Source organism: Sinohyriopsis cumingii, chromosome 4, assembly GCF_028554795.1.
Source record: "Sinohyriopsis cumingii isolate HCF-2022 chromosome 4, ASM2855479v2, whole genome shotgun sequence".
Lineage (NCBI taxonomy): Eukaryota > Metazoa > Mollusca > Bivalvia > Unionida > Unionidae > Sinohyriopsis > Sinohyriopsis cumingii.
The window spans coordinates 60346876-60356072 of NC_142964.1; the positions used below are offsets into that span (position 1 = coordinate 60346876).

General features: G+C 35.2%; 1 long non-coding RNA gene across 1 annotated transcript; it reads right to left on the reverse strand.

Annotated features, from left to right (window-relative positions):
* Positions 1 to 4751: 4751 nt before the first annotated feature.
* Positions 4752 to 8948, reverse strand: LOC149801257 (uncharacterized). The gene is made up of 4 exons (XR_016420452.1): positions 8779 to 8948; positions 7487 to 7513; positions 5509 to 5578; positions 4752 to 4914 (listed from the first exon to the last, which is right to left on the reverse strand). It is a non-coding gene; the product is annotated as an uncharacterized LOC149801257 (long non-coding RNA).
* Positions 8949 to 9197: the final 249 nt, after the last annotated feature.

Below are 9197 nucleotides of genomic sequence, written 5' to 3' on the forward strand. Positions count from 1 at the left end.
TGGAACCAAACTCACTCTTTAGATCATTTTGATTTTCAAGGAAAAATGTTTAAATATTGTCGATCAGATGCGGACATATTTTTACGTTGTTATGTAACATTTCTACAGTTATTTCTAAGTCAGGATGGAAGGAAGCGTTTTCCATTGCCAAAGGGGGTGGACTTGTGTACCGCAAGAAGGTCATGCCTGAGAACAAATGTCTTAATATTATATATGTCTGCGTCAGTTATATTACTTGTGTGAAATCGAAGACAAATGGATGCAGCATGCACGAAACAGTGAAGAAAACAATATAGGATCGTATTATGTGCATGGTTAGGATTTAGAAAACCCACATACTATGTACAAATTTTAGGGGTGGTGGTGTTTTATTTTATGAATTCCATAATTGTCTTCCGATAGAGGCCTGAACAAACCTTTCCCAGAATCAACTATGGAAGAGTTGAAGGACAAAACGTACCATCGACTCTAGAGCTTAGAATTTCTAGGCTACCAGGTGCTACATATGAGGGAAAACGAATACGATCGATGGTTTAAAAACAGATCTAAACTGATGTTGTATCGTCGAAGATTCTGACATGGTGGACATCGAGCCTTTGAATCAATGCGAGAGTTTGTTTAGATGACGGACCAAAATTATTATATTAATGTTTGAGTTTCTTCGATATGATGTATCAAAAATGTTTTAGACGCTATAGATAAATCGCCTCTGAGAAATTTCTCTCACGAAAAGCTAAGAAAACCAGCATGCTATACAGACAATGACAGAAAGAGCCACAGGGATGGCAGAAGAGAAAGAAACAAGAGAAGTATTTAAACACCATCTGCTCTTTTTCCTTCTAAACGACAACCTTCTTGACATCCTCCCCTACTCTGTCTGGGTCAAACACATGTTTTCAAGACCTTCCCTCAGCACAAGGAGAAAAAAACAAATGAAAGACAAAAGAGTTAAAGGAATCAATGAACAGTGATAAAAGAACGAATTATTACTTCTATTCGTATTGCTCGGCGGACGAGTCAAACATGAAAGTACAAAATGTCACACGCTCCCAAGAGGAATATCGAACAGTTGGTGATTTATTGAGCAGAAACAACAACATCATTGTTTTGTTGTCCGCATTTATTACAATCCAGCACATGCCACTGGCTGCGCATGTATTCAACATTTGTATTGTAATGCCAAAACCCAAACTCAAAAGTTTACGTCTGCAAGACGTATGACAATGATTACGACAACAATCTACGTGCGCGTTTCACAAACCCATTTAGCGAAAACGTTTTCAAAAGTCAAACTAACAAAGCAGAAAAATATCATCAGAGCAACCTGATTTAGGTACTGTCTCTTATTCAGCGTCGTAAAATCGAGGTTACATGTATTTGTTATGTATCGTCAATGTGTGTTCTATATTTGGCTTGGTTTGTTCCTTCTAAACTGTTTAAAGTTAGAACGAGCTTTAAAATTTGTTCTGAAATAAATGTAAAACTTATGTATCTATTTGACATTATATTTCCCTTTTCTTAGTATATATTTTCTAACAAATTAGAAAAACAGATTTATACGACTTGGTCTCTATACGGACAATTTGTTGCATTACATTTCGCTTTTTTCTCTGTATCCTGGGTTATTTTTTATTAGTTATGCCTTTTCATTATCTTGTGCTTCCTTCGTCCCCGCTTCCGCATTTGAGCCATTTTGGTAAGTCCTCCAGATATTTTTTTACACAAACCTTCCATACCAGAATTTTTCCTTGTGCAAGGCACATCCACTGATAGACCGCAGCAAAATTCACCCATTTTTTGTGTTTTTACAACTACTCACTGGTGCTTCAGGATAGGAGTACTTCCTCTTCTATGATGTGGTCTGCGTCTTCTACCATTTCCTTTAGCGATTCGAGGCCGATAGCTATGATATAGATTTCGAAAGGTTTGGAGGTGACCTTTAGGGAACAAACTCCTAGCTGTGAACAAATGAGCGTTAGAAAAATTTGGGGACTAAATTCTAGATGGATCCGATTACTAGTCAGAAAACATCTTCGGGGACTAATTTCCAGCTGGGTCCTATACTCGTCCTAGAAAGAACTTCTATTCAAAAGTGGTCCTTAAAATATTTTGCGGATACCATTACTCCGGTCCTAAATATTTTTGCGGGTGCTACTGCTAATTTAGTCCTATGTCCAGCAGGCCAGCCACATGCTAGGTGTACATAGAACATTTGGGACCACATAGGCTGGAAAGGTATAGACCCCAACGCTATGCCCTGTTGGCCATGGTAGGACTAAATCGAAATTTCACTTTTACTCATTTACCCTACAAAAGATCTGATTGTCTGAAGACGCGCCAAATACTAATTAAATGAACAGCAGCAAATGTATATCGGCTTGGTCGTAACACAGTACATTATTTTCTGCACATTATTTTTTGCATCATTTTGATATCTTCCTGAAGTTGATCTGTAGTTACTGATGTTAAACATTGCGAGTCGTTTAATGATATTATCTTTCACTTTCAATAAGTGCATATTAAAAAAAATTGCATGTTACCTTTACTAATTTCAAAACAAGTATATACACTTATTATGCAGTGTTTGCAACTTCAATTTAACTATGCAGATTTATCACCATTTTATGTGCAGCGCGAAGTTGATTTTCCACGAACATTGACACACATAAAGAAATTAATGTAAATAATAAAATGAGATTTTATTTAGTATAATGGACATTAATCATGTGTTAGAATCAGTCTGATATTGTAGATTAGTTATTTTTCTTTCCTGTCACTTCATCCTTTACTAGAAAATTAAAACTGATGATATATTTGTAAACTGTGATTATTAACATAGGTAGTTTGTCAGTCCAGAAATTGAAAAGGTGGGGAACAATTACCCATCTAAGTCGTAAAATCAGGTCGTTTAAATGCAAACACGGGGCTACAAAGGCCTTCAACGGTTTATTGTTTGTTGAAAAGAATTCAAATTCGTACTATTATAATAAACTCTGGCATTGTGGAATTATTATATTTGCAATAAAGATTCACTTTTCCAGGAATATATGCTTTGAATCAATCACTGTGGAGTGAGGATTGCCTCCTGCTTTCTTCAGTTTACTTGTCCTTTATACTAACTGTTCCTTTAATTGTTTCAGCTTTCAAGGAAACTATAGCTAACCGACGACTGATTAAAAGTATATAATTCTGAAAAATATAATATTCACTGCAAAAATTAGTAAGTCAATGACCCTGTATTTCTGATTATGTGCGTCCCCTTACACGACCCTTCTAGACCTGGACTTCATTTTCCATACCTCTTGCACAAGTAACTATTCTCCACTAGAATTTATCTTGGACATTTGAGTCTACCATGTTTCCTACCTGAGCTCTACTTTGGAAATAAATGACTGTTCTTTTGGTGGTCCATTGGCAAAACCACTCTTCTCGGCTTAGCTGATTGTCCTTAATTTCTAGCCCAGCTGTTTACCCACAAAGCTAACATAAAGTTCTTTGCTTTATTAGTTACTAGGTACAATTTTTACTTAGATAAATATCCAATCATAGCAGTTTAATCATAAACATAATCTCAGTTTCATATTCCACCCCATTTTAGAGAACTACGCGTTTATTTTAAGGTATAAACCTCTACAATGCGATAGGAAGGATCAGAATAAAATCTTAAACACTTGCAAATTTGATGAATAGAATGTGTTTTCTGGCATACGATTGGCTGTAAACAATCACACAATTCTGCTCTATCTGCTTAGGGAATACTTTAGGTTATCCATCCGTTTTCCAAGGTAGTTTTGAGCCAGGCCTTGTCTGTATCAACTACCTACATAAGCAACAACAGCAACGTCTCCAACGCGCATTGTATTATCAGATGAAACTTTTCAATTCATATAAAATCTTCGCACACTGTACAAGCAGTCCTACCTGCATACAACATGCCACTCCATAACCTAATGAAATTATATGTCAGGTTTTCCAATACAGTCTCTGCCTTCATAAATTACTTCAGTTTTCCCTCCACTGAATCCATCTCTGATGACATGAGCTTTTGTTTTAGTTAGGGTCATGGCTATATGACGTAAGAACAGCAAATCGTCTTAACACTGGACACGTGCTATTTTATTTTGTAACAATCAAAATGGTTAGAAGACAACAGCAGTGAAACATACACATGTAGAGTTTATTTTCTCATTAACAGTTATCATTATCCTCAAACATTCTTATGTTGTGATCGCGTGTATGCCAGGTCTTCTACGCTAGAATCCGAGTGTACGGCCTGTGTCCTACTAACGATTTCAATGACACAGAGTATAATCTGATGTGGCGGTGCATTTATCTTGCTTAGACTGTTCGCAGATGGGATCAGGTTATGCACAAGTAAATATATTATTACAGCTAATTATATTAATTGGTGTGTTTCAGTCTCACTATTTTGTTATCAAACACTCATTTGATTGTTATTTCATGCTTTATCACTCATTTCACATTATATCATATTCACGAAACGTAAGGTGTACAAGCTGTCTTGAAACAAACATTGATTCTTGCCCAAGTTCTAAGTTGTCTTTCTATGGATTACAGTATCAACACAACAATGGACCTTTTTCAATTTTTAAACATACATACATACATATATATCTACCTACCTACCTACCTACCTTCATACATACATACATACATACATATACTGACAGATATGCATATATAAGTGGGTTTGTGTGGCTCACACGTTGTTGAGAAATGACCAAAAGCTGTTAAAAGTAGCAAATGCTTGTTTATTCATAGTGTACATTACATGAATATCATAAAACCTTGCGGCGCTTTGTAAAGGGCTATCCAGTATGTGTTACAAGCAGGTGGTCTGGTCAACCATATGATGGTATACACTCAGCTTTGCATCCGTCACAGTTGTTTGCCCTGTAACAGTAGTAGTTGTATTAGCATTAGTCATAGATAGTGGTTGGTTTAGTAATTATATTATTGGTAGTAGTTGTAAGCGTTAGAAAGACAATGCTACTACTAATAACAATCATCATAATTATTGACATCATCATCTGTCTCCTCTTTCTCCGCCTTTTCTTTCTTACTGTTCTTAAAGTTGCTATTTTAAACTTTGTCTTACTTGTCTTCTTTTTCCACTACATTTTAATAACTGCTTCTATGAAGACTACCGAGTATTCCTTTTGACTAAACCTGCTATCTTTAGACCCCGTAATTAAAACATTTACATTGACAATAATAGAAAATTCGACTCAGATCGACATGGAGACCATGGACAAACATTATGCTAACTATATATACCCTTTTGCAATACTCAAAGCAGGCGAGACAGGAGCATGTTAAAGTGACAAGCAGTTCTTGATCTGTTTCTTAAAAATATATAGAAATGTCTCGTTCATTCCATGATCGATCTATCCGCTGGAGTAATTCGTGCTTAAATCACTATGGAGTTGTAGGTTTATGAATTGATTTAGCGTGTAAGTTGATAGGGAAAGAAATATGGATTATTACCTGCATATGGTTCCTGGAGGACAGCGCGTATATGTACAGGGGTGCGGATAGCAAAATAGCGGAATACATCCTACAATAATATAAATGATATACATGCCGAGAACTTCAAAGAAAGGGAGTAAATATAAATGTATCGTTATTCAATCGTGCAAACAAAACAGATATTATCATTCAGTTTGTTTGCTATTTTGCATGTCCTAATTCATTAGGCAAAGTAAAGTAAACCGAACGTTTTTAAAAATGTAAAAATCAAATTTGACTCAAAATAAAACTGTCAAACTACTGCAATAAATATATTAATTTTAGAGAGATGGCGCTTCAAACAGTTCCGAAATATCATTTGTCTAAATTCTAAATACAGGAATGATTTCAGTACTGGTCATGGGGAGATAACCCATCAAATAGTTTTTCAACGAGAGTTGTAAATTATTTTAGAAATTCAGTCATTTTAAATAACATAAAATATAATAAATGTTACACACCATGGGACAAGAAATGTCATAAGTCATACGTTTCATGTCAGGTCCTCAGTCTCACACGGAGGTTACAAATATTTCGATGGATCCAGATAGCGAAGCTTTTGTGTCTGCTCTAGCTTACTGTAAAAATGATCCATCGCATTGTAATTTATCATAAATTGTCTAATGATATTGAAAGGAATGCAGTAGGCACATAGTTGCTATGGATACATATTACCCCAACCCCTATAGGGATTGGACTACTAATTAATCTCTGAACAGAACATAACTAAAATAAATTTAATAAATGAAAATAATTTCTGCGCTAAATTGGCAAACAGACCACGCATGCTTCTATTCATTAGAGTTAGATAAAAAAATTCAGCTTTGAAAAATATGTTTCAGAGCATATTGTTGACTCTCGTTCTGTTAAACACGGGGCTGTCCTTGTTTACACCAAAGAGCACCCCCTCGCACCTAGAGTTCATATGCTGGTTTGTCAGTAGTAACGTAAATACAAGTTCGCAAAATAAAACTATGTTCGTTTTCAACTATAACATAGTCTGAAACTTATAAAATTTAAAACGGAAAACAAAATAACACTATTTACTATCTAATGAGTATATCTCAAAATATTTTGTGCTCAATATTCCATTTCCTAATCGTAAACTCCATTTATGGCTGTAAAATAATAAGTCGTCCGATATTAAGACGAGTGGTTCCTAATGGATACTTTTAAGATATGTCTGGTGGATGTACGTCGGTGAATGTATTTCATTATAGATTCTAGTTTGGTTTTACCATTTCCTTTATCAGCTTAGGATCCGTCCCTTAAAACCTATTTTGTGAAATTTAAGTGTTTTTTCTTCCTACAAAATATTACCAATACAGAACATTAGGTTGCTTATACTGGCAAGATGATATTTGCGTGCTCCGTTTGGTGATTCTTGTATTGATATCAAAGTTATGCTGTGGATTTTGTCGCCTTCAATCGTACCATAACTATATAATGTAGCGCCTAAACATTTTTATTTTTCCGCGAGACAAAAGATCCAAGTTCAGACTGGAGTTTAAAAGTATTGAGTGATCATATAGCTGTATGTGTCTTTTTTTGGTCATATACCTGTGTCCAATTTGGCGCATTTGCAGTGTATTTATGTATTACTACAGAGTTTAAAGGAAATTATACATCTAGAGGTGAGAGTTGAATGCAAAGCAAAACTTAGTAACTCTCTTCGGGGATTACTTTTTCTCTAAAAATATAATCTTGTAGAAAATATTCTGATCAACATCGATTAGGACAACGATTGCCAAGAACTTCCAAGACATTGTCTACATAATGCAAATATATGCTCGATTTTTAGAGCTGGATCTTGACTAAAAACAGACATATTACTTGCGAATTTTACCACACAACATGTGATTATCATTCTACATTCACGTATAAGATACCGAAAACATTTAAGTTGCATACGGCATGTTTTCAGAGAGAGAGAGAGAGAGAGAGAGAGAGAGAGTACCTGGCGCAGATTCAACACGATGAAGAGCTGAAACGGATGGAAGTCTTTATTAAAAACAAGAACAGAGAACAAAATCTGTCGACTCTTTAAATTGGTAGCTTTCGTAATAAGGACAAAAAGAAAGTTTACGGTGTGTAGATAACAAAGTTTATTATGAAACGTGGTTTTTGGAATTTCATTTTTCAAGTCTGGAAATTTATGAGGAACAATTGACACAAAATGCTTGTATTGATCTTGTAATGACACGCATTATGTTCGGTGTGTTTTAATAGAAATGTGTCTAGATTGTTCCAAAATACCTCATTTCCAGTATAATAAATACCTAAATAAATCAATCAATAAATAAACAAGATATAAAGGAAGTGGCACGAAAAGAAAAGATGTATGAATAAACAAAGGACGGTGGAAAAAACTACAAGTATAACATTTCTTTATGACAAACGGATGAGAAAGGCTAGCAAGTATAAGATATCGATTTGATAAAACGGATGAATTAGGCCAACAATTATAACATTTCCATCTTGATAAACCGGATGAATTAGGCTAACAAGTATAACATTACCATCTGTTGAACGAATGAATTACGCTAACAAGTATTACATTTCCAGCTGATAAACGGATGAATTAGGCTATAAAGTGTTTTCACTATGTATGTTTCTTTTCTTGTTTATGACTGTCATGAAAACTTGATTGATTTTATGTTTTATTTGTTTACGTCAAAAGGTGGTCTCAATTAACTCAAGTTCATTAGCAATTAAGAAAAAGAGAATGTGTGTGTGTGTGTGTGTGTGTGTTTGCGATTTGGATTTTTATCTTAGCTTTAACAATTTTTCAGCCATATCGCAACGATGTCTGCAGTGTGGCAGTTTATAGTGATGTTATAGTGATGTCTTGCACTGGGGCATCATGCCGCAGACATATATCATGATGTCCCACCCAGTCACATTATCCTGACACCAGGCCGACCAGCCCTAATACTAGCCTCTTAATGTTGAGCGCTAAGCGAGGCAGCTGTTAGTACCATTTTTGTAAGACTTTGGTATGACTTGGTCGGATATCGAACCCATTACCTCCTGCATGCTAGGCGGATACTCTAACCACTAGAAAGCCTGAGCGGTTAAGCCACGGAGAAAGAGTGAGTGGTAATACATTTTACATAAAAAAGATGCACAAAAGTAATCTAATTTGGTAACTAGGTGACACGTATAACGATTGTATCTATTAAGAAAACTTACAGACATACAGACAGACATATACAGAGATAGAGATAACAATAAATATGTAGTACTTACCCAACACTGATGCCATCAACATGAGGCAAATAATGTGTGCTTTCAGCATTCTTTTAAATCAAAAACCACGGTGAATTTAAATGTGATATGTTTATCCTTACTTCTTTAGTATTAAATAAACGGCAATTTATATGTTTCCAGGGTACTGCCACATGGTCTTGAGCCGGACTAAAGTGGATTATTATGCCACAAATGAATGTTGACAACTAAACCCACATCCTGTTATCATTATTAAATGCGTTTTTCCTGTTTTGTGGATATTTACTGTTAGAATTGTTGCGTATACACGATTTTGATTTTGGATTTGATGTATTATGCAAACTTAACAAGAGCAACTCCTAGTCTCGCACTAAAAAATCTATGCTCTTTAAATTACATAAAAAACCTCTCTCCACTGACAACCATTCTACACACGCGCA